At 39.3% G+C, this 27907-nt stretch overlaps 1 long non-coding RNA gene and 3 other non-coding genes across 4 annotated transcripts; 1 reads left to right on the top strand and 3 right to left on the bottom strand.

Annotated features, from left to right (window-relative positions):
• Positions 1 to 15178: 15178 nt before the first annotated feature.
• LOC128604593 (uncharacterized) lies at positions 15179 to 27665 on the bottom strand. Its single transcript, XR_008385209.1, has 3 exons — positions 22659 to 27665; positions 17120 to 17775; positions 15179 to 15484 (listed from the first exon to the last, which is right to left on the bottom strand). It is a non-coding gene; the product is annotated as an uncharacterized LOC128604593 (long non-coding RNA).
• Positions 19909 to 19981, bottom strand: trnav-aac (transfer RNA valine (anticodon AAC)). The gene has a single exon. It is a non-coding gene; the product is annotated as a tRNA-Val (tRNA).
• Positions 21351 to 21423, bottom strand: trnav-cac (transfer RNA valine (anticodon CAC)). The gene has a single exon. It is a non-coding gene; the product is annotated as a tRNA-Val (tRNA).
• trnag-ucc (transfer RNA glycine (anticodon UCC)) lies at positions 21520 to 21591 on the top strand. Its single transcript has one exon. It is a non-coding gene; the product is annotated as a tRNA-Gly (tRNA).
• Positions 27666 to 27907: the final 242 nt, after the last annotated feature.

Genomic DNA, 27907 nt, shown 5'->3' with positions numbered 1-27907 from the left:
CCCCCATCACAGTTCATTGCGTGGTTGAATAGGGGACCAAGGAAGGTGCACGGGCCGGTGCTTGTTAAGCATAGATATTGTTCATGCGGCAGACCCCGGCTTGGCGTCTGCCGATTTAACAAATCTAATCGAGTCTAACCTGATTAGGTTTTATAGTTGGTGGGTCACGAGCGAGTTCTCAATGGGCTGTGGAGATGGTATTCAGTTGGAGGTGGTAATTAGTTGTCTGGGGCTAAGATGTTCGTCCCGTTTGAGGCTTCGCTGCTGACATTTGGCTGTAGCTCCACCTGAAGTTGGGCTTTTCTTCTTTTATTCACAAAAGAGTGAGGCTTTTCCTGATGATATTTGGCTGTAGTTCTACCCCGAACTTGTGCTTTCTTCTTTATCTGTAGTTGAGTGTAGAAGTGGTTGGGGCCCAAGCTGTTTCTTCTGATTCAGGCTTTGATGATGGTGTTGGCCCTGACTTTATGATTTATTTATTTTATGTGGGTCCGGCTACAGTTTGGGATAGGCTATGGTTAGGTTTTAGCGGCTGAGGTTAAGGTAAGTTTTAGGGGTCAGTGGTTACGGTTAGAGCAATGGTTAGGTTTTTATGGATTAGGATCAGGTTATAATTTATTTATTTTATGTGTGTACAGCTACAGTTTGGGATAGTTTATGTTTAGGTTTAGAGGTTGGGGTTAGGTCAAGTTTTAGGGGTCAGCGGTTACGGTTAGAACAATGGTTAGGTTTTTATAGGGATTAAGTTGGGATCAGGTTATAATTTACATATTTTGTGTGTGTGTAGCTACAGTTTGGGGTAGGTTATGTTTAGGTTTAGAGGCTGGGGTTAGGTTAATTTAGGGGTCATAGGTTACGGTTAGAGCAATGGTTATGGGTTAGGGGTTAGGTTTTTGAATTTACAATGCCCCCCCCCAACAGTCTGCCAGGGTTAGGGTTAGGTTTTTTGAAATTGCTTGTTTCTTAAATAAAGCCCCTGATTCAGGTTAATTGCGCACTGGCACATCTAAATCTTCCTTCTCTTTTTTCATCTGTTATACTTTCAGGGTTTTATTCTGTCTTTATGTATGAAGAATGGACTGTGTATCTATCATTTTCTGGTTTAAAAATGGACTATTTGGTTTTTACTGGATTATGTGTCTATGCTTTTCCTGATAAAAAAAAATTTGGATTATTTAGGGTTAGGGTAAGGCTTAGGCTAAGGAATGAAGTTTAAGGATGGGGAGATGGATAGGCTTAGGGTTGGGGTCAGGCATGGGGTTCAAAGGTTATGGTTAGGGTTGGGGTTAGGGTCAGCGATCAGGTTCAAAGGTTAGGTTTAGGGTTAGGGTTCAAAAGGTTAGGTTTAGGGTTAGGGTTGGGGTCAGGCATAGGGTTCAAGGGTTAGTGTCAGCGGTAGGGTTCAAAGGTTATGGTTAGGGTTGGGGTTAGGGTCCGCGGTAGGGTTCAAAGGTTAGTGTTAGGGTCGGTGGTAGAGTTCAAAGGTTAGGGTTAGGGCCCGGGTCAGGGATAGGGTTCAAGGGTTGGGATGGGAAATTGGGGATGAGGGATTGAGTTGTGTGTGGAATGGTTCTCTAAATGCTTTCTTTTCCTCTTTTCTACAGGTTCAATACTGGATGGCTGACTAAGGATCTAGGATAAGTGCTTAAAAAAGTAAGTGCCAATTCCACTCAGTGTCGTTGAGTACAACGTGTAAGTGCTTCGGTCCCTTCTGCAAAAAGAAAGGTAAGTGCTTAAAATATGCATTTCACTCCATTCAGTCAGTCATTCAATACACGCAATAATAATAATCCAAAGGGTTTTCCTCAATCCCCTTTCCCACCTTCCGCCATTCAAACCTATGTCATTTTTATTTATGGATAATGTTATTTTATGATTCCCCTCAAAACTTGAATTCCCTATTTATATTTCTTAAACCATTTCCGGGTTTACATATACGCTCAATGTAATGTCATTTTATGGTTTAAAACCGGTGTCTTACCATAAACTTCTCCCCCTCTCATTAAGTCCCACGGGAGTCCATGTTCTTAATCTGTGTATCCATTTAAACTCGTTTCTCTTCCTCTGTTTATCTGTCCATGCAGTGTTAGATTCCAACCCTGAGATTGTCAATTGGTGTATCCCGTGTTCTTTAAAATGATGAATCAATTTTGTATTTTTGGTGTTATTCTTGATGTTGTGTAAATGTTGTTTTAACCTTGCCGCTAGTGTGTTTTTAGTTTCCCCAATATAGCGTTTCCGACAATATGCACATGTTATACAGTACACTATATTGCTTGTGTTCAAGATTAGATTTTGTGTTATGGGTGTACCTAAAATATATTTTATTTTTCTATGGTACGCTTGCCACGGAGACCGCTGCCGGAGAGTTTTAGAGCTGAATCTGGAACAGACCAAGATATCCTTAAGGTTTTTGTTTTTTCTGTACGCCGAAATGACTTTGAATTTTTGTAAAACCGGTAGTTTGTGTTGAGTGCATTCAAAATTGTTTTTAACTTTTTTATTTAAGGCTAGTGTTTGTTGATTGTAGGTAGTTATTAACAGGATGACCTGTTGGGGGTTCGGCAGCAGGGTGTCTGGAGGTGGAGTCTTTATTTCCCTCAGTGTTGTGGCTTTGATTTGTCTTAAAAATCTGCGACTGTAGCCTCAATGTCTAAGGGCTTTAAACAGTATTCGAGTAGTGTCATGGAAGTCGTTCTCATCCGTACAGATGCGGTGGAAACATATTAACTGGGACTTAACTATCCCTTTGAACGTATGCTTTGGATGAAAACTCGATTTGTGTAAAAGACTATGCGTGTCTGTTTTTTTGAAGTACACTTTAGTCTTGAGTGCCCTGGACTGCTCAACAGGTTCACCAAGAAAACCAGTGTCTAGAAACTGAATGAATTGTCTGTTAGCGTTGTGTTTTATTGTGATGTTCGGATGATGTGTGTTTGCAAGTATGATGAATCGATCGAATTCCTCCATTCCGTGCTGCCAAACCCCAAAGATGTCATCCAGGTATCTGTAGTAAACTAGGGGCTTAAATTTGCATCCATCTAGAAGGGATGTTTCCCATTCTGCCATGGATATGTTTGCGTATGCTGGTGCAAATTTTTTGCCCATTGCTGTACCTTGGACCTCCAAGTAAAACTGTGAGTCAAATTCAAAGTCATTCCGCATTAGGCCTATTTCTAAGAGTTGTAAAATGTATTTATCCGGTCTGTTTAGATCCGGGTGATTTCTGAAAACTTTTTGAACAGCTTTCAGTCCTAAGTCTGTTGATATATTTGTGTATAGGCTGTTTATGTCAATTGTAAAGAGAAATGAATCGTTGAGATGCTGATGTTTTGTATTTTGGCAATAAAGTCCTGTGTGTCCTTTATGTAGCTTTGAGGTGTTTGTGACAACGGATTTAAAAAACTATCAATGTATTGGGCCATGCGATGGACTGCGGAAGTGAGTCCTGACACTATCGGGCGGCCCCTGGGGATCTCGCCTGGGATGGTCCATGTTTCTGGTGCAGCATGTAATTTCGGTAATAGATAGAACAGTCTAGGCCTGGGAACATCTGGACCCATTAAATAATGTTTCTGTTTTAGATTGATGTATTTTTCCTGATGCAAACTATTCAGGACGTTTTGTATAATTAATTTAGTCTCGGCTTGTAGCGAGTGATTCAAAGGGATGTAATGGTCGGTGTTATTCAGTTGTCTTTTAGCCTCGAAAATGTATTGAGCTTTGTCCAAAATGACAATCCCCGACCCCTTATCTGCCGGTTTTAAGATGATGTCTGTGTTTGTTTTAAGTGAACGGATTGCCCTTTTCTGTGTGGGTGATAAATTGTCAGATGTTTTAAAAGATCTGTTTGAGCCTATGGCTATGTGATTGTGTTTAATTAGTTGTCTGATGTGTGTGTTACATGCTGCAATTGGCGGTTCCCATTTGGACGTTTCTATGAATGGGGTGGTATTGGTTTGTGTCTGGAAGTCAAAATAGTTTAAGATCTTTAACTTTCTAGTGTGCAAATGGACATCCCTCTTAAGATCCCCAAGATCCGACCCACCTGGCGTCGTGATGAAGGTAAGCCCCTTCTCCAGCAGCAGCCTCTCTCCCTGTGATAAATGAAAAGTTTTGGACAGACTGAAAATACTGGAGTGCGAGTGGTCATTGCACGTCTCCGTCCTCAATAGTTTAATTGATCGCACCAACCATCAAACATACGTTGTGCCGTCTCTGCGGTCCAGTGGATGTGATCTTTCTCGACCCTGAAAAACAATCTGTTTAGTTCCCACAATGGACTACCGTGTGACAATGTATTTATTCAACACCTCCAGATTCTGCTGCTCCTGTGGAGGTAGGGATTCTGAAAATTGAATAACGGGTGTGTGAATTGTGGCATTTGGGAATACAAAATTTGATTGGGCAGTTCTTCAAAGGCACTGCAGTTGTTTCATGGCCGTTTTGTACGGATGTTGTCCCCTGTTATTTAAACCCCCGGACAGAATTACCTTATGTACAAGTGGATGTGGTTTTTGTTTCTGCAGAATTTTGGCCATGTGTAGGAAGTTGGCCCCCGGAAAGCTTTCGACTTGTGTGTTTGGACTTTTGATTTTAGGGATCCGACTGAGATTGGAGTCCCCCGTGAAAACTACAGGTTTGCGAATGATGGACCAATCTACCGCTTTTCTATCCGTGTTGATATGTCTGTTTGGTTTATTGTCTAGATCAATGATATCTAAGAGCCCATCGTCTGTGGAGTCCGAGGATACTCTACCTGATTTTGCCTCTGTGATATGTTCAGGAGGGGCGGGTTAGGGGGGTTAGGGGTTAGGTTTTTTGAATTGCTTATTTCTTAAATAAAACCCCAGATTCGGGTTTATTGCGCACTGGCACATCTAAATCTTCCTTCTCTTTTTTCATCCATCATACTTTCAGGGTTTTATCCTGTCTTTATGTGTGAAGAATGGTCTGTGTATCTATCCTTTTCTGGTTTAAAAATGGACTATTTCGTTTTTAATGGACTATGCATCTATCCTTTTCTGATAAAAAATTGGACTATTTAGGGTTAGGGTAAGGCTTAGGCTAAGGAATGAAGTTAAAGGATGGGGAGATGGTTAGGCTTAGGGTTGGGCTCAGGCATAGGGTTCAAGGTTATGGTTAGGGTTGGAGTTAGGGTCAGCGAAGGGGTTCAAAGGTTGGGGTTAGGGATGGGGTCAGGCATAACTAAAAAAAAACAACTAAAAACCAAAGTTGGGCCTAGTTAGTACTTGGTTGGGAGACTGAATGGGAATACTAGGTGCTGTAAGCTTTTTATTTGGAGCCAGAAAAAGAGTGATTAAAAAGGATGCACTTAAACATGAAAACAGGTATGAGTGTCTAAAGGACTTGGAGGGGATTGACTGAAAAGATGAGTTTGTTGTACGTTTTCCTCCGTCTTATGATTTTAAGAATTGTTACATTTAATGCAAGAGGACTTTTAAATGTAAAAAAAATTGAAAAAGTGAAAGAAATGTGTAAAAGGGAAGATGTGATTGTATTACAAGAAACTAACTGGAGAGATGGGTATATAAGTGAAATAAGGAAAAGATGGAATGGGGAAATATTTTATAACAATGGCGATGATAAGTTTGGCAGAGGAGTAGCAATACTAATAAAAGAAAATAGAGACATAAAATGTAAAATAGTGTATAAGGACACATTTGGGAAATGTATGGCGGTAGAGATAGAATATGAAGAGAGGAAAGTGGTGGTGGTCAACGTACATGCACCAACAGGGGAGCAGGAAAAGAGAGTATTTTAAGTTTTTAAGGGATCAATCAAGTTATTATAATGTGGGATTTAATACAGTGTTTAGTAAATTGGATATGGCTGAAGGAATGGTTTTTAAAACTGACACTGGGAGAAAAGAGCTAAAATCACTGATGGATGAAAATAACATGATTGACATATGGAGAGAAAGGAATGAAAAGAAAAAAGAATACTCAAGGAGGCAGATAGTCAGGAATTTTATGTGCAAAACAAGAATTGACTTTGTTTTATGTACAAGGAACATAGAAGGTTTTATAGAAGGGATGAGGTATGAAGAAACAAGCCTAAGTGAAGCATAAGCCACTTTTTATGCAAATAGACTGGAGTACAGTGAAAAGAGGGCCAGGGGTATGGGTCTTAAACACAGGTTTTAAAGAATGAAGAATATGTTGAAAAGATAAAAGATATCATTGGAAACAAAAAAGAAAATGGAATGTATGTGGAAGATAAAAGAATATGGTGGGAAAATGTGAAGTATGCAGTGAAAAAATTTACCATAAAATATTGCAGACAAATACAGAAAAGCAAAAAGAATAAAGAAAGAAAAATAAGGGAACGATGGGAAAAAGAATCAAATGAGAAAGAAAAAGATATACAAAAATTAAAAGTAATAGAGGAAGAACTGAAAGAAATGGAAGAAAATAAATATCAAGGTGCAAGGTTGCGAAGCAAAGCAAAGTATATGGTGGAAGGAGAAAAGTGCACAAAATTTTTTTTCGATCTGGAAAGGAAAAAAGGGAAAGCTGAAACAATAAAGGAGAAAATGGAGAAGTAGTAGAAAAAAATGAGGAAATTCTGAAAGAAATAAAAGCATATTATGAAAAGCTATTTAATTCAGAGGGAGTAAAAGAAGAAGAAAAAGCACTACTATTGAAGCAAATAAAAACAAAAGTAGGAGAGGAAGATAAAAAAAAGAATGTGATCAAGACATAAGAGAGGAAGAGATTGAAAAAGCTATAACCGAATTAAATAGAAAGAAAAGTCCAGGGATAGATGGTTTGGGGAGTGAGTTTTATATCGTTTTTAAGGATTTTTTAACTAGCACCCTGAAAGAAGTATATGATGAGGTTTTTAAGAAAGGAGAGATGAGCCAAAGAATGGGAACGGGATTGATCAAGTTGATATATAAAAGAAAAGGAGAAAGGGTAGACCTAAATAACTACAGACCGATTACAATGCTCAACACTGATTTAAAGATTTTAGCAAAAATTTTAGCCAACAGATTAAAAGAAGTAATGAAAGCATAATTAAAACAAATCAAGTGTACGGGGTAAAAGGAAAAGACATAGCAGACACAACATTAAGCATACAAGATATGATCAGATACATGAAAACCAAAAACAAAGAAGCCTATGTAATTAGTTTAGATTTTGAAAAAGCTTTTGACAGGGTAGAACTTGATTATTTATTTGGAATTTTAAAGAGTTTTGGTTTCGGAAAGAATTTTATTAAATGGATTAAAATTTTATATAGAGGGGCAATAACGAGAATAAAATGTAATGGGTTTTTAACATAGTGTTTTAAAATAAAAAGATCCATAAGACAAGGATGTCCACTATCAGCTCTTTTATATTCACTCGTATCAGAACCACTAGGACTAGCCATAAAGCAAGAAGAAAAAATAAAAGGAATAGGTGTTGAAGGAAGTAAAGAAAAGGACAAAATATTTCAATATGTGGATGATACCACAGTGATAGTAAAAGAAATGGAGAGTGTTAAAAAGGTCATGGAAATTGTACAGATGTTTTGTAAAAGCTCAGGAGGTAAGGTAAATGAAGAAAAAACAGTGTATATGAGATTTGGAGGGGTTACAGATTTAACAAATCATTTTACTTTCAAAGAAACAAAAGAAATAAAGATCTTAGGTGTTTTAAATGGGAAGGATGAAAAGAAAGCAACGGAAACCATGTGGGAAGACATTAGGAGGTATTGAAAGAAGACTGAATCTTTGGAAACTGAGGACTCTTAATTTAAAAGGGAAGGTTTTAATCTTAAATGTGTTGATGGTGTCTAAGTTACGGTATACCTTATGTGTGTCACCTATGTCGTTGTGGGCAGAACAAAAGCTGAAGGAATGTTTTTTAGATTTTTTATGGGACAGAAAGCCACCAAGAATCGCGTACAATACTTTAATAGGTGCGCTGGAAAGGGGGGGTTTGGGTTTAATGGATGCTGAGCAAAGGAAAAACAGTTTGAGAGTGAAAATAATAAAAAAGTATATGGATGATGAAAATAAAGCAGCATGGGAAAAAACAATGGAATATTTTATAAACAAATGTGGGAATTTTAATTTGGGAGATAATATTTTATGGATGAAAACAAAGAACTGGATGATGGAAGAGTTACCAGATTTTTATAAGGAAATGATGAGCACCTGGGGGAAATTCTTAACCAATGTACATTTTAAACCCCGAGGCAGAGAGAACATTTTAAATCAGCCTTTATTCTTAAACAACAGCATTTTAAATCAAGCAAAAGAGATTTTTTTTAAAGAAATGGAGGGAGGTGGGAATCACAAGGGTTAGGGATGTTTATATGAATTTAAAGAAGGGTTTTTACCTGTACAGTGTATAGTAGGTGCAATGGAGGAGGCGAAAGAGGATTTTAACAGACAAGAAATAATAAATAAGTACGATGTCATCAAAAAAGCAATACCCAAAGAGTGGATAAAGAGAATTGAAAGCATGGAAGAGGGGGGAACAGGAAGAGAGGTCTATGTGAAGGTGGGAGAAAAACTGGTTGCTTTTAAAGAATGTACAGTGAAAATGTTTTATAGCCTTTTTAGAGATGGAGTTTTTAAAAAACCTATTGTAAATGAGTACTGGCAACAGAAATTCAATGACCTTAAAGAAGAAAGCATATGGAATAACATGAAAGGGACGATCGTAGAAAGGAAATTAGAGAACCTAGAGTATTTTATCAGACATAAAGTAATATTTACAGACTTCCTACTGAACAAAATAGGAATGGAGCAAAATGCAATATGTAAAGTATGTAACGATGATGAAGAAGGGTTTTTACATTTGCTTTTACACTGCAAAGTGTTGAAAGATTTTAATGTGAAATGTAAGAAAATAATTGAACAACTGAGAGGGGAAAAAATGAGACACAGAATGGAATAAAGTCGTCATGTTAGGAGTGGATAAAAAGTGTAAAAACAATAAACTGATCAATCTGCTTGTGATGTTAAAAAGTGCAATATGGGAGAGAAGAGTTGTGGCAAAAAGAGAAAAAAATTGTAATGGATGTAGAGCGTGTTTTTAAAAGAAAAGTGGAAAAATATATAGAATGTTTGTTTTTCTATTTTAAACAAGAAGATAAAATGGATGAATTTTATAATGTTTTTACGCCAGACGTATGTAAGGTGTTTAATGATTTACAATGGAAAGTGCCAGGACAACAAGGGTAATTTTATCATATTAGGAATATAAGAGTTATTTATTTTTTAAGGACTGACTGTGTTTTAAACTGATATTACAATGGATGTAAATAATAAATGTTTATGAATTTAGGATTTATTGTTAAAAAATAATGTACATTCTGATGTATTTTAATGTGAAAAAGTATTTATGCTGTAATATGTTTTTAATGGAATTTTTGAATACTTTTAATAAAAAATTTTTTAAAAAGCCTGATCTTGTTGGGCCTGGTTAGTACTTGGTTGGGAGACTGAATGGGAATACTAGGTGCTGTAAGCTTTTCATTTGGATAAGTGTTTTAAGCACTTTACCTTCTCCTGACATTGAAGAATATTCATTACTACACCAATGCAGCCTTCAATTCTAAGTTTTCTCCCATACATGAGAGATTAACTCTAGTGCTACCTAGAACAACCTCCTGGAACTGGTCAACTTTATTAAAATCTGGTGGAATTGGGCCATTTTCATGTTGTTTTTTCAAGACAATTTTCATATCCAAATGTTCAGCAGTTACCATGAATCCATTTCTGAGAGTCGCCGTATAACCTGTAATAGGAGATGGTGTGGAGTTCTTATCATTTTCTTTATTTGTCCCAGGAAGTTTTCGAACAGAAACCCAGACAAGAAGTCAAGGCTTCCATGTTTTTTGACATCCTCAGAAAGATGGGTTAGCCCATGTACATTGTAGCTAACAAATTCAGGACCATACAACTCACTAAAATGCTTTACAAATGACACTAGCAAACTGTGAGCAAAGTCATTAAGAACTATACAAAGAGTGGATTGGAGAGTATAAAGATAGCAACAGATAACATAAAATTGCTGTACATTGGTTCTGACAGCACATCAAGAAGAACCACTGGACTTGTGTCTAACAGAAACTATCGCAATTCTGTTGCTTTCCACCTCAGTCTTTCCGAGAATTGCCTGGGTTTCCTAGCAAAGTCCTCAGGAATATAACGTCTGAAGCTAACAAGTGTGTCTGAGATTATAACACTTTGGCGAGCAGACAAATGGCAACATAAAGGCCCTGAAGCAAGCAATAAGTCCAGCAGTTTTCACATAACACCAAGACATACAAGGTGCATGTAATCATGTGGAAAGCATGATACCATGCCAATTCCTGCAGCTTAAAAGAGATGTTTCAGTATGATGGTCTTCATCAGACATGTTGATAAAAGACTCATCAGTCCTACGTGGGCTGTTGATCTCAGGAAAGGTCATTCTATGGTTGATGTACACACCAGATTGGATGCACTCGTCACAACCTGAATAACCAGTATGTGATTTAATTCCCTTTATAAAAGCTCTAGCTGGAGCATCACACAGGATAGATGCGACTTTTAGGAAAAATTGCTTCCCATTTATGGCAAATCCCTTGCTTAACCCTTGCAGTTCACTGACTAGATCTTTCAAATAGTCAGTTCGTGATGTTGGCTTTGATTTACCACAGAACAGAGCAATGACAACTGGTTTCTTAGTATAACCCTGCAGTAACCCTATAATGGGCCAAAACTACAAAGACAAACTTTTAAACAGTGGTAAGCCATCCATGTTCAGTTGAAGTTTGAATTCATACTTCTCTAGAATATAAGACCAGATTCTTTCCATGGTTTTGGACAAAGCTTTAAGAATACCAAAATAATGATATGTGCCACCAGCAACATTTTGGATATTAGATGAAGTTATCTCGTCATCTCGCACTGCAGCACCAAGATCATTTTTTCTTAAATGACTTCCAAATGAGGTGAGCATTACATTGACCTTTTTTACTGCTCTTTTTCTAACATTCCGTCTATCCATAATTTTGTAATGACCTGTCTGTTGCTGGTTCCAGTGTTGACTGTCGCACATTTAAAATCTGTATACCATGTTTATATGTTTCTGTAAAGCTGCTTTGAGACAACGTCTATTGTAAAAAGCGCTATACAAATAAACTGGAACTGAATTGAAGTTACAGTGTGGTTTTGTACAACCAAGAATATGAGTCTGTCTCCTTTTCCCTTTCCTTATCGACAGTAGGAAATACAACATACACATACAAATATAATATTTGTACACATGCAAGACCATATAAGGCTGCTTCAGTAAAAAAAAAAAAAAAAAGGGGGGTCAATTAAAATGAAATATGCAATTACCCATTATATTCTTGGTTTTAACTAGAGATGCACCGATGTATCGGCCGATACCGAACGGCTATTTTTCATCTATCGATAATTTAAAAACATCTGATAATCTGACAGCACAAAACTCTAGAAATTACTCAGAAAGTATTGGAGTTTATGGCGCTTGATGATCAACCATGCTCTGTAGTGAAGGACATGGGATTTCAGCGACTGGTAAAACTCCTTGAGTCTCGCTACACTTTACCGAGTCGGCGTTATTTCACATTCGTCTGCTTACCGGAGTTATACAACCGTATGGCAGATCATATTCACGAGCTTCTTCATAACCACTCCGCGATGAACTTCACCACAGATGTTTGGTCTTCAGATGTAAGCCTGACGAGTACGCTTAGTCTCACTGCTCAGTGGCTCCACTGTGATTTTAAACTTAAAGTCTTGCTTCATGCACAAGAACTTCCCGGTTCTCACACTTCATAAGAAGCACCTGCATCGCGTTGTAAATCGCGCTACTCGCAGGTGAACTCTCGCGATACTCCTGGGCAGAACGGGAACTCACGTTCCTGCTTCTTAAAGGGCCAGCGGAACATTTTATCCCTAGATGAGAAGGACATCTGTGCACACTGCATGGACAATACACTTAATTAAGGGCTTTAATAACCAGTTTCACAATTGGAAGGTTGTCTTCTTTTTCACCTGGTTATTTATATATAAAAATATAAAGTATTTAGCATGTTTGTATTTAGGTACTTCTGTTTCTAAATAAATAAGCATTATGTCATCAAATCACAAGTCTGTTTTGATTTAATGGTCAGAAGCTGTACTAAATGACGAATAACCTAAAATCACAAACATGATACTTGTAAATAAAATCATTTCATATATGCAATTTATTAGATCCTTAAAGTAAAAAGACAGCTAAATAGTGAAAAACATAATAATTGTTGGAATTATACAAATGAATGACAATAACTTGCTAATAGTCCATCACCTGAATCTTTCTAATTGGCATGTGCTCCAGTCAGTGTTGTTCATGGGGAATTTATTCTACAACTTCTACAGTTGTAGTGAACTTCTACAGTGAAAAAAACCCCAACACTTAAAAAAAACAGTTAATGAAGCTGAGGCCCGAAGGCGGGTCGCTGTCATAGAAAGTCTGCTGTTACTGCTACAAGCACCAGAAGTCACTGACTGCAAAACTGTGTTTACAAGAAGAGTCACTGCAGTCATCAAAGTCGATGGGATAGAGATCTGCTGGGATAGCGGTGTGGATGAAAGGGCTCTTGCTTCATTTTGTGCTTATTTTGTCTTCAATTCAACATATCCATCTCATTTGAAGAACACTCTGATTTTTCTTCAGCAATATGTTTTGAAACTTACTGTGGATGGTGACAAGCCTCTACCTACTCCAGTTACCAGGGTAATCAACCTCTTACAGTAATATCTGCCAAAAATGCCTCGCCTATTCTGTTATCCTAAATGCTCTCGGAGAACGATTGTCAAATTAATCCAGCACATTGGTCTCATTCATGCGCAAGAGGCAAATTTTTCAATAACTTGTGGTCTTAATGACTGTCAGAGGACCTTTCTAAGTATGAGTCCTTTAGATGTCATATTTACCAAAAGCATAAACACACTGTGTTACAACGGACTATGGCTGATGATCCTCAGCATCTGCTTGAGGAAGTTGAGGAAGAATGTTATAATGACGATGGTGCTTTTGAAGTTTGCAATCCCCTCGGGTCTGAACGTAACAAGCAAAAACTGTGTGCAATCTACTATACAATTGGAAATATGGGTACAAAGTATTGCTCTCAGTTAAAACATTCATTTAGCTTTACTTCCTTTTGTTATCATTATTATTCATACTGTGTGAAATGTGAGGATGAGTGGACTGTCCTCTCACCAGGTGAGGAGGTTGATTACCAGGCACTAGATATATACAATGTTGTTGACAAATTACTTATTAGCACTAGGTATTCTTGCTGAAGATAAAACAGCCCCACTTTATATTGATTTTACTCCTCAACCTTTAATCTATCTTTCTTCTTCTCCTTATTATTATTATTATTATTATTATTATAGTAGTAGCCTAGTAGTATTCATCTTAGCATAGGATTAGGAAGTGATTTCTAAAAACTGTCAATCACACCTTCATGCTAACTCTGTACATGATGTCAATGGTTCACTGCTCCTCTCTCTCTCTCTCACCGTAGATACTTACAGGGACCCTCGACTTTAAGTCTTTTTATTGCAAAAGCGGCTGCTGAAATAATTTTGTGCAGATGGAAAAAAAACGTATTAGGCTAAGCAAATGTTCCGAGTTTTTTTTCCTAGCAGTTTTTGTTATGTATATGTATTTCATCAGCGCTGCTACGAGTTTCTTTTTTTTCCCCCGGTAACAATAATATAGCCTTATTCTGTTTACTCAGAAAGACTATAACTTTATTTTCAGTTCCTCTCCTTAACTTCAGTCACTTCCTCACTGAAACCTATAATCAGAATAACTCCAAAGCTCAGGTCTAAGCCTAGGTCTCCACTCTAAATCATGTGTCTAGAACACAGGCTCTGAACTCTTATCTAACACATTTGGTGTTTTATCTGCTCTAAAGCACCCACCTCAGCTCGTGCAGGCCGCTTAATTAGCTGATGACTTGAATCAGGTGAGTTTGGTGCAGGTTCTAATTGAACATCCTCAGGAGTGTAAGGAAGCCTCTCTCTAATATCTTTCTTACCGGTTCAACTCCAACTTCAGCACCACCCCAAGAAAGCACTGCATGTTAGTAGTGTTCAGGGTCAGTATCTAAACTGATAGTCTATTCACACACACTAGCACTAATACACTTCACATCCAGTATTTCCTTCTCTAATGTAGTGGGTTCATTGGTAACAGGTTTGTCTGATTAGTATTCTGGAGAAGGTTAACAATGTCGGTGTGTTGGTTCGGAGTTGTAGTTTGTGTTTGCCATGTTTGTAGTCTGAGGTGCATTCTGGGAAACGGAGTCGCTGGTTTGCTGTGACATGACAATGACACTTGAGAGTTTACTGTTCAAGACTCAGAATTACTATACATTACTATAATTAGCATCAAGCTGCACATGACATTTTATGAAAGTAGTACTATGTTTTTTCTCATTTACCAGTACCTCATACAGTCAAAAGGTTATTGAATTTTAATTATTTTTCTTAAAAATAAAATTAAAAAATGTAAAAACTGAGGTGTGTCGTGGAAATTAGACAACACTTGCAGACTCGTCCTCTGAGGTGAAAAAGGTTTATTACAGAAAGATGGTTAATACAGCATAGAAGAAGTATCCCAGAAGACAAAAAAATTTACATGATCATCCTGTTTACAACGTTTACAGCCAGGCTCTTAATGCATGCTGTTACCTTCTTGAGCATCAGTGAATGTTTGCACCTTTTGGAATCGTCATGTACGAGTCCTTCGGTTGTCCTCAGTGTGAAAAGATGGAACGGAACATCATATAACCTCTACTGGAAAGGGCTAAAATATGCAGGAAAAGCAAAGTATGTGAAGGACCTGGAGGATTTTTCTGAAGAACAGTGGGCAGTTTAACTGCTCAGGACAAACAAGGGACTCATGAACAACTATCATAACACATAAAAAGAGTCGTGGATCATTCAGGTAACGACACACAGTATGAAGAATCAAACGTGTGTAAACTTTTGAATGGGGTAATTTTGATTAATTCAGCTATTATCTTGTGGACTATATGTAAACATCTGTTATGTGAAATAGCTTATTCATGGTGGTACTAAATAAGAAACTTAGGATTTTTATGATCAATCTTATTTTGTTAAGAGTATTAAGATTTCGTAGATTCTGCAAGGGGTATGTAAACTTCCGACCGCAACTGTATAGCCACCCAGCTACCAACACACACACACACAATTTCAACCACTTAAAAACAGCAAGGACTTTTATAAACAATCAAAAATAGACTATAATATGAACATTTTAACAAATTAACAAAGACACCACAGTTAAAACACTCTAAATACCTTCTTTTTGCAAAAGTTTTCAAAAGTCTTCTCTTGCGCCCGCACTCTCGATCTGATGCCAGCTGGAGCCACCTCTTCATGGTCCCCTCGACCTCCATCTCTGCAGCTTTAGCCGTGAAGAGGTTTCTATGAACATTGGAAGAAAGCAATACATATCGTAAGGTTATTATGAATCTTAAGCATTAATTACGTTTATACCATGGTCAGTGTGAATATTGGATTCTGATTGGCTGGAAGGTGTGCATTATAACCGTTTATTGCACAGGTAGTTCCAGTCAGTTTGATCACTGTGAGCATTTCTAAATCAACGCGCAGCCTACATGCACACACAAACACACACACACGCACAGACACTCGAGCACACAGAGACATTCGTGAACACACATTCATACACACAGACACTTCTTGCCCGCGCTGTCTGCAACTTTAACAAAAAAAATAGCTTTGCTGGTGAAAAGTTACATTATATTTCTCAGCAATGAGGTGTTACCATCACTGTTTGTGAAGTAATTCAACTCTCAGTTTTACTACACTACTGCTGCGCAACACTGACTATGTTTACATGGACAGCAGTAATCTAATTATTGACCTTACTCTGAGTAAGATAATAACGTGATTAAGGTGTTTACATGAGTCGCTTTTAGAATACTCCTGTCATGTTCCCATTTTACATGTTATAGAACATAATTAGATTAACAGCCCGCGTCATTACGTCACCGCGCCACGCCATCCGACGTCCCTCCAGAATTTCACGTATCAACATACAGTTCGTCTTCGTTATGGTATAGTATACAGTTTTGGGTGTTTTTATTTAATTTTTTTATGAACGCTTTAAGCGCAGTTATTTATTTGTCATGCTGTACGTGCAAATAGACAACTGCTTGAAGCCGTGAGCTGCATCCCAAACCGTGCACTTAGCGTCTCTATAGTAGCTGAGATAGATGTATTTTCCCCACTACAGGCCTATAGTAGGCGAGTATGCGGTTTGGGACGCAGCCGCGCTCTCTTGTTCGCCGTAAAATGTTGAGCACTGCCGTGTGTGTACGTGTCCTGTCGCAAAATGCGGTGGAAACTCACACGACGTTAATAATGTGATTCAGGTGTTTACATGTCTGTAATACACGTTGATAATGCGACTAAAACAGGAGTACTCGACATGTCTTAATTCGATTAGTGCTTACTTCGAGTAACTTGACTTTAATCAGATTAAGGTAATTAAAAATTGCTGTTTACATGGTAGTTTCTTAATCAAAGTATCGTCTTAATCGGGTTAACAGTGGATTGTTGTTGTCCATGTAAACGCACTGACTGACTGCTGAGAGGCACATGATGCAGGTAATTCATATATGCTTAATCTCTCTGTCTCTGATAGATATCTGTCAATTCATTCAAATAAATGTAATCTCATCACACTACTTTATCTCTGTGTCTGATTTATATCGGGCAAAATTCCAGATCTAACGACCTAACTAATAGAAATTAACTGTCATTTTAAACTTCTAATCAAAGTTTGTGCTTCTAAAATCAATGACAGCTTTAATGTTATTAATTGTGGAAAGACCATGGTATAAGCGGGGTAATCCATGGCTAGGTGACGATTTGAACGAGTGGTTCTTTTCCTCCACATCATGCACTAAAATCGTTTAATGCACATCTAGCTATTACCCCTTACATATCATCTGAGAGAGACATGTATGTCTCTCTCAGATGTAAACAGATGTTTACATCTTCTCTCTTCTGTATGTAAACAGATATACTTACCAATCATGACCTCTCCAAGTTGGAGAGTGGCCAGTGAAGTCTTTCCATTGACTCCCCTCCAATTGAGGTTCTTTGCCAGGGAGTTAGCAATCACCCTCTTCAATATGCGCCAGGTGCAGTCAAGCACATCTGCCCTGTCAATAAGCGCCAACCAGTTTACCCGAAACCGATGATTTTTAAAACAATAATATAATATAAAATAATATAAAATATAAATAATTAATAAGCATTTATTGCCTTGTCAACTGTGTCAGTGCTTCTCACTACTCCTGCAGTTACCCTGCCCTGTGTGCTTTCCATGTTTTGCTCCTCTACCAAAGATTAGGTCATAACTGTTCCCTCATATCAAAGTGGTGTTGAATGTTGTGCTTTGAGTACGAGTGTGTCACCTTGAGAAAACAAACACTCTCAGTCGCTGTGTAATTGTGCAAGCAATTGTTAACAAAAAAAGAAAAAAATTCTCACCAGTTTTTGCTTGCAATCTGGGCTCTGTTGCATCCTTTGCTCCAGACTATGCAGTTGAGGAAGATCTTGCAGGGCAGTAAATCTTCATCAGTATCCAAAGACTGCACCTGGAACACCTGTAGTTGAAGCAAGCTCAGTGGTTTGTTGGTCCAGCACCATCTCTAATTTAGTCAACACCTCCCTCAGCATGGCTATGGTAAAGAAGTTAACAATATTTACAAATGATACACACTACAAAACTGTACAACTCCATCCTCAGTCTTATTCCTAACCTACACAAATTCCAGTAAGATGGCTGAGTGGAAATCACGGTTAATTAATACCTACAAAAGAAAGTCAATCAGAAAGCAGGAGAATACTTGGTACTGCCGGTACTGAAAAAAAAACTTATCGTATCATTCTTTTTAAAATTTTAGTATCAACTTGGTACAGATACTTTTGACATCACAACTTACCAATTACAACATCCTTGAATTGCAGGGATGCCAAGGATATTTTCCCATTCATTTGTAACAGATAGCTGCACAGTGACAGGGGTGGCTGTGGATCAGGTGGTAGAGCGGGTTATCCACCAATCGTAGGGTTGGCGGTTTGATTCCCAGCCAGCATGACTCCACATGCCAAAGTGTCCTTGGGTAAGACACTGAACCCCAAGTTGCTCCTGATGGCAAGTTAGCGCCTTGCATGGCAGCTCTGCTACTGTTGGTGTGTGAATGGGTAAATGAGACACAGTGTAAAGCGCTTTGGATAAAAGCGCTATATAAGTGTGCCTTTTACCATTTAGTGACGCAGAAGCGGAGTCCGTTCCATTCCGTGGTGTTTTAATTAACGGAAGTAAAAAAAGAGATGAAGAGAAGGGTGGGGTCTTAGGAAGCAATGAAAAGAACAGGTGACTAGGTGAGAGAAAGCGGGACGCGGAAATGAGAGCCAGGTGGGAATGGCGGAACTGATGGTGTGCGTTTGCCAAGGACCATGCTAATGCTCTTACTGTGGATTATAACCTTGTGGATATTGATTCAGGAGGCTGGCGAACACTTCGGGAATATTCTGCCAAGGTGAATAAACGAGCGAGCGGAGTTTTGAGGGTTCGGAGGCACATCACGGTTTTGAGATCCTTTCTTTAATACTTTTGTGGAGAACCAGTATGTTTAAATCGTTGGATGTTACTGTCTGTAAAGAACTCCGAGTGTTAAGCGGAATCTGACTGCCGGTTTCCCATGCTTTCGGGTTCACGAACTCCCGTACGCCTAAATCACCGCCATTGAAGTGCAGCTTTTAAAGTGAACAACTTTTTTGTTTTGGTTAAGAATTATTTTGGGGTTAAATGTTTTTTTTCTGCCTTTTGTGTGTGAAAATTTTCTTTTATGAATAGAGCCTTGTTTCCTTATGGGTGCGTTTATTAATCCCACGTAGGGGAACTTTTTGGTTTTCATTATTTCAGTTTCTATGACTGAAACAATCTGTATTTTCTTATGTTTATTGCATAAATAATAATAAACTTATTTTGTAAGAATTGAGTAGCCTTATTCTGAGTGATGTCCAAATTATAAGTTATAAGTGACTGTTAATTTGAACTGTCTGGCGTCCAAACCCCATAAGGTACCACGCTACAGAGTGGCGCCCAAATGGGGACCGAACCGTAAGATTTAGAAAGTTTAGTTGGGGTACTGAACTTAACAGACTTGGACATTTGCGTTATTGATGGACTTGACCATTGTTAATTATTGTGAAATACAGTGTGTACATATATTTTCAGTGTTTCTGGTTGGTGTTTACATGAAATGTATGGTTATTGAGAACATTCAGGAGTCTGTGTAACTACTTGCTGCTCTGTATTGTTTCTCTTATTCCCTGGCCATGTCTACCCCTACCCCTCGAATCAAGCGCATCATTACTCTTGTCTTCTTAATGAAGGAAAGAGCCAGGCTCCCACATTCAGTGGAAAAGCAGAGACTGCTTGTGATTTTGCAAGCAGCTGTTATCTGCCTTGCTCCAAAAGCTCAATGGAAGGGAAACCGCTCCCAGCCTTTTTCGGGCGTAGACCTCTTGCTGATAGGTGAACTTGGTGACCAGTACTTTACGGAAAATTTTCCAGTCACGCACAGAGTCTTATTGAGCAACGAAAGAGCCAGGCTTCCACTTTCTGTGGAAAACCAGAGACTCCCTTTCATTTTGTAAGCAAATGTTACCTGCTTTGCTACAAAAGCAGAAAAGAAGGAAATCTGCTCTGTCCAAGGTCTCGCTTTCCGGCTGTTCCTAGAGGACCTGATCCTACGGTGATGACAACTGGTCAGTTATTAAAGCAAAGTTCAAAATTTCTAGCTTGTTTCTGCCCGGTCTCGAACCAGGGACCTTTTGCGTGTTAGGCAAACGTGATAACCACTACACTACAGAAACCACTGCAGGACCTCCCTTTAGCTGTTGCCTATGGTCTGCTGATGAGAAGAGCACATACTTAAACTTTTGTTCAGCAGCGTTGAATTACCCAGCGTGGCATTGGTGGTATAGAGGTGAGCATAGCTGCCTTCCAAGCAGTTGGCCGGGGTTTGATTCCCAGCCAATGCATGGATTGTAACTTGGAGCTTCTGGAGGTGCTTTATGGTAGTTGGCACAAAAGGAAGGAATCACCTACCTGAAAATAAATGGGTCAACCTAATGTGCCATAGGCTTCTCGGCAGGCCTCCCACAACTCTTTCTGCGTCCCACTTCTATTCTTAGTGCTTCTTTGCTGTTTGTAAACACGTCATTATCCATCAGGGCACGTTTGACCCGTGAACAGGGGCGAAAATGTAAGAAAATGCAGTCTCTCCGTGTCTGTCTTTTGTTAGCGACAAGCTAGCATGCAAACTGTGATGAGAGGTGTACATTTTCCGCAATCAGCCATCTATATAGTCAATGTTTTATATTTAATAAGCAAATATGTCTATATGCTGATTGGTCTTAAGCAGTGTTGTCCAATCTTCAGCTTTTCGTTCCAATCTAGCAGGAGCCATACCTGATTCCAATTGTTGGATCCGCTGATCTTGGCTTTCAATAGACTAAAGTGTGGCTTCTGCTTGGTTAGAATGACAACCTGCAACCACACTGGCCCATTCTGGATAAGACTGGACAACCCTGATCTAAAGCAAATAACCACTGAGGTAAGTGCCACTTTGTGAGTTCTGAATCCGTCATGCCGACTCGACGTCACTCGATGAACAGGGAAGGAACTGGTAGATCAGAAGACTTCCCACTGTTGACGAATGGCAATTTCAAGTTGAGGGTGCGTTTGCTTTGCATTTTCCCGCTTGGCGGTGGGGAATTACAAGTTGCAACCTCGAATCAAGCGCATCATTACTCTTGTCTTCTTGATGAAGGAAAGAGCCAGGCTTCCACGTTCAGTGGAAAAGCAGAGACTGCCTGTGATTTTGCAAGCAGCTGTTATCTGCCTTGATACAAAAGCTCAATGGAAGGGAAACCGCTCCCAGCCTTTTTCGGGCGTAGACCTCTTGCTGATAGGTGAACTTGGTGACCAGTACTTTATGGAAAATTTTCCAGTCACGCACAGAGTCTTATTGAGCAATGAAAGAGCCAGGCTTCCCCTTTCTGTGGAAAACCAGAGACTCCCTTTCATTTTGTAAGCAAATGTTAACTGCTTTGCTACAAAAGCACAAAAGAAGGAAATCTGCTCTGTCCAAGGTCTCGCTTTCCGGCTGTTCCTAGAGGACCTGATCCTACGGTGATGACAACCGGTCAGTTATTAAAGCAAAGTTCAAAAGTTCTAGCGTGTTTCTGCCGGGTCTCGAACCAGGGACCTTTCGCGTGTGAAGCAAACGTGATAACCACTACACTACAGAAACCACGACAAGAGTGCCCTTTAGCTGTTGCCTATGGTCTGCTGATGAGAAGAGCACATACTTAAACTTTTGCTCAGCAGAGTTGAATTGCCTAGCGTGGCATTGGTGGTATAGAGGTGAGCATAGCTGCCTTCCAAACAGTTGACCTGGGTTCGATTCCCGGCCAATGCACAGATTGTAACTTGGAGTTTCTCGAGGTGCTTTATGGTAGTTGGCACAAAAGGAAGGAATCACCTACCTGAAAATAAATGGGTCAACATAATGTGCCGCAGGCTTCCCACTTGTTTTCTTAGTGCTTCTTTGCTGTTTGCAAACACAGAATATCCAATATGACATGAAGTGCATTCACACTTATTTACAGTTAATGAGCTGACTGACACTGCATTGATTCCACAAGGGAGGTATATGCTGGTGTGTATGCACTTAGGTTCACTCTTAGGCAATTATTTAAATGTTCATCTGTCAGTCTTGTTCTGAATTTAGATTCGATCATGTTCATATCAGAACACGCTGCTTCACAAAGGTCTGTAGATCCAAATAAAGCAGATGCTTTGAGGGCAGCTTGGTGAATGTTCTTGTAGTTTTCTGGGTCTACAAGTCTCCAGAAATGTTGTGAATGTTGCTGAGATTTCAGCTGGATATGATTTTGGAGATTAATAACCTCCAACTCCATCTCTACAGCATTGACATTGAACAGTTCAGCCATCTGCTTTGAAATGTGATCCATGTCTATCTCCATGAAAGACTTGGCAACAAATGCCACACATATCTCAAGATTCTCAAAATCACTGAACCTTTCCTCAGATTCCTGCCCAAGCCTGGACAGGAGGTCACAATACTCAAGTACATCCAAAACTTTGGTTGCATTTGCATGGCTTTCTTTCTATCTTTACCAATGAGGGGAAGTGTTGCAATCTTTTGTTTTTCAATTGCTGAAGGTAAAATGACAGTTTTGCTTTAAATACCTTCACAGCACTGATCATATCACATATGGTTTTGTCTTTACCTTGTAACTGAAGATTGAGCTGATTCAGTTTCTCTGTCACATCAGCCAAGAATGCAAGATCAAGCAGCCATCAGACAACAGGTTAGTGTCCTCCCCCCCCGGTTCCATTAAAGCCTTAATTTCACTCACCAAGGAAATAAAACTGTGAAGTACCTTACTCCTACTCAACCATCTGACTTCTGTATGAAGGAGATCACCATACTCTGCAGAAATTTTGAATACAAATTCTTACATTCAGCCATAATCCAGTCCAGACATTCCGTCATCTGCTCCGTGCAGCACTGCTTCATACACGCTGTAGGAGAAAATAAAGACTTCAGATCATCATCACCATCATCACCACCATTATCACCATCACCATCATCATCATCATCGTCCTCATAATCGTCATCATCGTCGTCATTGTCATCATTGCCATCATTGTCACCCTCATTGCCGTCATCATCATAGTCGCCGTCATCATCGTCGTCACCATCATCGTAATCATAATAGTCATCGTTCTCATCATCGTAATCATAATCACCATCATCGTCGTCACCATCATCGTAATCATCATCATCATCGTCACCATCATCGCAGTCATATCATCGTCATTGTCATCATCATCACCATCGTTATCATCATCATCGTCGCCGTCATCATCATCTTCATCGTCATCATCATAATAATCACGTCATCAACATTGTCATCATCATGGTCATAGTCATCATCATCGTCACCATCATTGTCATCATGATCATCATCATCATCATCATCATCGTCGTCATCAACATTGTCACCATGATCATCACACTCCAATGCCCTCCAAAACCCTAAAAAAAATAATTAAAAAAAAAAACTCAGAAAACCTCTGAAACCCTCCGAAATGCTAAAAAACTCAAAACCCAAAAAACCCGCCAAAACAGTCCAAAAACCCCTCAAACCCTCCAAACCTGAAAAAACTCTCCAAAAAAAAAAAAAAAACCCTCAAAACCCCAAAAGTTGCAGCTTTATTACAGATTTGTTGAAAATGTTTAATTTCTCAAGGGTTTACATTGGAGACCCCCTAATGGTCAAAAGAATAAAGACATGTAGAACTGCAGCACAGTAAACCTTTACTGTGTGTAAAGGCCAAGAAGAAATAAGCAGCTGATATACACATCAGATAAAGTAGTTCCTGAAGGAGCCGGGCCAGACTGGGACAGAAATTGGGACAGAAACTGGGTCTCACACCCACCCGGTCCTCCCCATACACAATAATACATGTTTGATGTGAACATTAATAAAGCTATTGACCTGTAGCTGCATGATTTCATGTACAGTGCTGCTGTCACGTGATTAGCTGAGTGTATATGGGCCATTGCTCCAGTGATACAATAGAGACTATAATAATTAGAAAATATATTTATAATTAAAATCTACAAGTAAATATAGGAAATTTAAGTAAGACTAGTGAATTTAAATTCAATTTGCATATCCCTCATCAAAAAAAAGTTGAGCAGACACGACAGTACGTTTTTTTATTCATGAACACGCATATGTACATAAAATTAATCAGATCTCTACACTTAAAGGTCGTAAACCCTGTTACCTCAGTGTCAAGCCTGTTACTTTGTGTAAACAGCATTACCTCAGTGTCAACCCTATTACCCTTGTGTAAACAGCATTACCTCAGTGTCAAGCCTGTTACCCTTGTGTAAACAGTGTTACCCTCACGTCAACTATAAAGTTTGTATCTCCATGTGGTATTCGTGTACTGTGAAGTATCTGGTGTTAAATTTTGGGAAAATGAAGAAAACTAAAGTACAAGTTACACTCTAAACACAAGCTCCATTAAATCATCTTCAGAGAAATGCTGTTACTACAGACTTCGTATAGTAACTGATACTCTAGATAAATATCCCCGCTCATGCCAAGGGATCAAGTGGACACACACATTCATGATAAAAAGAGACTTTACTTACAGTTTACATTTTCATATCACTATAATTTGATTAAAATTACACCTCTTATTTAACAGCTCAGATCAGTAGTTCATAGAGTACAGAAGATACCAATAAGGCCACATTGTGAAGCACACACACGTAAAAGGACACATTTTGATATTTTGTAAAATAGTTAGTAAAATTAGAATAATTTCAAGTGTTTTTTTTTTTTTTTTTAAATAGCAAGCTTTTTGTGCCAATTGACAGGCGTGTCTGAGTCAGTGAGGGCGGAGCTTAAGTATAATCTGAACTGTATAACATTACCACTAGCTTCTGTTTTTATTTCTTTAGTATTTGTGGGCATAAAAGCCTGCCTATAATTAAACAGTATAATAGTTTAGTAATATCAGCTGTGCTAGCCCGTCACCTACCCACAGCACTAGTTAACATAGCGAACATTAACGTTACCTACCCAGCAGTCGCTATACAGCATTAAATAGATGATCAAGCTGAACAAGTGGAAAGAAAAGCTAACGGATGTCACATGATTAAGTTGAAAAAAAATTCACATAAGCTCCACCCATACTGAACCAGGAACACCTGTCACATGGCAAATTCAGTATATACGGACTGTGTGTGCGAGAAAGAGAGAGGTAATGCAACACATGTCCAGCAGAGGGAGCTGGTGAACTGTGTGTTTCTCCAGTACACACACCCCAGAGATAAAAGAGAAGAGAGATTTTCCTCCCATTAACCACAGCATGAGGTCATTAAATAACTCACACACAGAAATTAAATAAAATGCATTTTTAAATCCAAACCTGTGACTGTAAATGTATGTATAGTGTATGTGAACATGTACGCATGTGCGTGTGTGTGTGTTTACAGTCACAGTGTGTTTTGCTGGTCTCCTAGATGCGAGTTTCACTCTCAAAGGCGGGCTTATCATAGTGCAGTGGCACTTCAAACACACTGCCTCCAAACCTGCAAGCCAATCACAGCACAGGGTACAGTCATTGAATAGAGCCTCCATATGGAAGCGTACCTCTGCACTGAGGAGCACGCCCTCCTAAACAGTTAGGGCAGCTACGAGAAAACAGGTTCCCAGTCCATCACTGAATGCAGAAATACATAACCAGAGCCATCTCTCCCTACAGCTCTTGCCTGGCGTCCCACTGAAGATAAGCAGGGTTGAGCCTGGCCAGTACTGGGAGACCTCCTGGGGAAAACTAAGCTTGCTGATGGAAGTGGTAATAGTGAGACCAGCAGGGTGGGCTCACCCTGTGGTCTGTGTGGGGTCTAATGCCCCAATATAGTGACGGGGACACTACTGTATAAACGGCACTGTCTTTTGCATGAGACATTAAACTGAGGTCCTGACTCTCTGTGGTCATTAAAAATATAAAACATAAATAAAAATAAATAAAAATAAAATAAATTTTAAAAAAAAGAGTAGGGGTATAACCCCAGTGTCCTGCCCAAATTCCCTCATTGGCCTTCTTGATCACCCCCTAATAATCCCCATCTCTGAATTGGCTACATCACTCTCTCCTCTCCACTAATAGCTGGTGTGTGGTGGGAGTTCTGGAGCACTATGACTGCTGTCCCATCATCCAGGTGGAGGATACACACTAGTGGTCTCCTCCCAGTGTAAAGCACTTTGAGTGTCTAGAAAAGTGCTATAGAAATATAACTGTAACCAAGTAACTTGAAGACGCCCCACCTGCCAGAGGAAATCACCATGAAACCTGCCCTGGATCTCCACAGGTCAACTCAGTGACAAGACCAAGACCAAAAACTGTCAGCCACTGTGAAGAACACCGCTGCTGAGCTATTCCCATTATATGGAGAAAAGTATTAGAACAGCAAGGACAATTATTTTGGTTTGCTATATACTGGAAACATTTGTGCTCGAGATCAAACGATGAATAGGAGTTGATTAACAAATTTAGATGTAAATATTAGGAAATGAAATTCTGGTCAAACAACTTAAAATATGGCACCTTGTGTTTAAACCTACCCATTTTTCAAATGATCAAAAATATTGGAACATGTTTGGAATGTCCTAAAAATGACCGACATATCTCAAACCCAAATGTCTTCAGTGTATAGTAAAAACAAATCCTGGGCTTCAGAGGGAACTGTATTGACAGACCAGCGCACGTCCTGACACCATGTTTCCATCGAACCCAGGACAAGAATATCAGCGTTCTCACAAACCTTATGGCCTCTCGTCAGTTGAGCCACAATCTTGAATCTTTTTGTGGTCATGCTAGTATGTTTAGTCCAAATACAGGTGTGTGCTTCCAAAATAATACCCCATCCACCCACCCACCCCTCCACACACACACACACACACACAGTGAACAAACTAGCTTATTAGCAGCAGCTTCTGGAATTCAGCAAGGCAGGCTGAAATACAGTGTGTGTGTGCACGCGCACTTCTCACCTTCATGTGTGTGGTCAGCAGGACCCAGCTGCTCTGTTGTATGCAGAGATTCATATCCAGAAAAGGCAGCATCGCTGTGTGAGAGACTCGGAGTTGGGGTGTATGCTGGAGACTGAGTCACAGTGTGTGTGAAAGTACTCAGTGCTGCTGGGAAACGAACGCAAAGCAGAAGTGACCGTCTACATGTGCTGCTCCTCAACATCTGTCTCTAGAGAGATGAGAAACTCTCATGAATCCATTTACGCACACACCTCACCTCTACTCTGAGGGATTTGAGGATGTCACACGTACATCGGGCAGGTCCTGTGATCCATCAGCCATGGCTCAACACATGCCTTATGGAAGAAGTGACCACACAGACAGACAGACAGACAGACACACACAGGGTAAGACTGATAATGTGCTATGGACACAATTCTGTCTTGCAGGGTTTCAGAATGTAAAGTTTCGAGTCCAGAGCTCTGAGGTGTACACTGGCACTGCAGAGAATCCTGTACCCTCCTCACTCTCATCTCATGCAGTGCATTCTGGGAATTACAGTCTTACTGATATTCCACAAACTCCACATTTCAAGTCTACCAACAGTGTAACAGAGGTAATTTCCTACTGCCTAACTCATATTCTCTACCCCTAACCCCTTAACTCCAAAAGCCTAACCCCTAGCCCATTAGCACCAAGTGCTTGTGATCAGGGTGTGGTTCAGGAGGTATGGAGAGTTCAGTTCCTCGTTCTAAAGATATTGAGACCACAGTGTCAGAAACTGAAACTCCTCCACCTGGATTTTCTGCTGTCTGTGTTGTAAACAACATTAATCTGAATTTGACTAAACCAGAAGAAATAAATGTCACAGCGTCTCAGATTGTTTCCGAATATGCAATCAGACACACCTCCCCACCAAACAATCAGCTTTAGGGTTACGGTACACTTTAGTATTTTTACTTTTAACTATATGTTTTCTTACTCTTCCTCAAATAGAGATGTTCTATGCGTAGTAAAAGGTCGGCTGTACCGGAGCCGAAGTTTCTCTTTTCTTTTTCTTGCTGAGTAAGAAAAGTCCAGAAAGCAGGAGGGCAGTTCTCAATAGAGGAATTGTTTTTGAAAGTTTTTGCTAGAATGCTTGCAATTTCT

The sequence above is a fragment of the Ictalurus furcatus genome, unplaced genomic scaffold (genome assembly GCF_023375685.1).
Source record: "Ictalurus furcatus strain D&B unplaced genomic scaffold, Billie_1.0 ctg2, whole genome shotgun sequence".
In the NCBI taxonomy this organism is placed as follows: Eukaryota; Metazoa; Chordata; class Actinopteri; order Siluriformes; family Ictaluridae; genus Ictalurus; species Ictalurus furcatus.
Note: the sequence above shows the minus strand (reverse complement) of the source record. Positions and strands in the feature narration are given on the sequence as shown.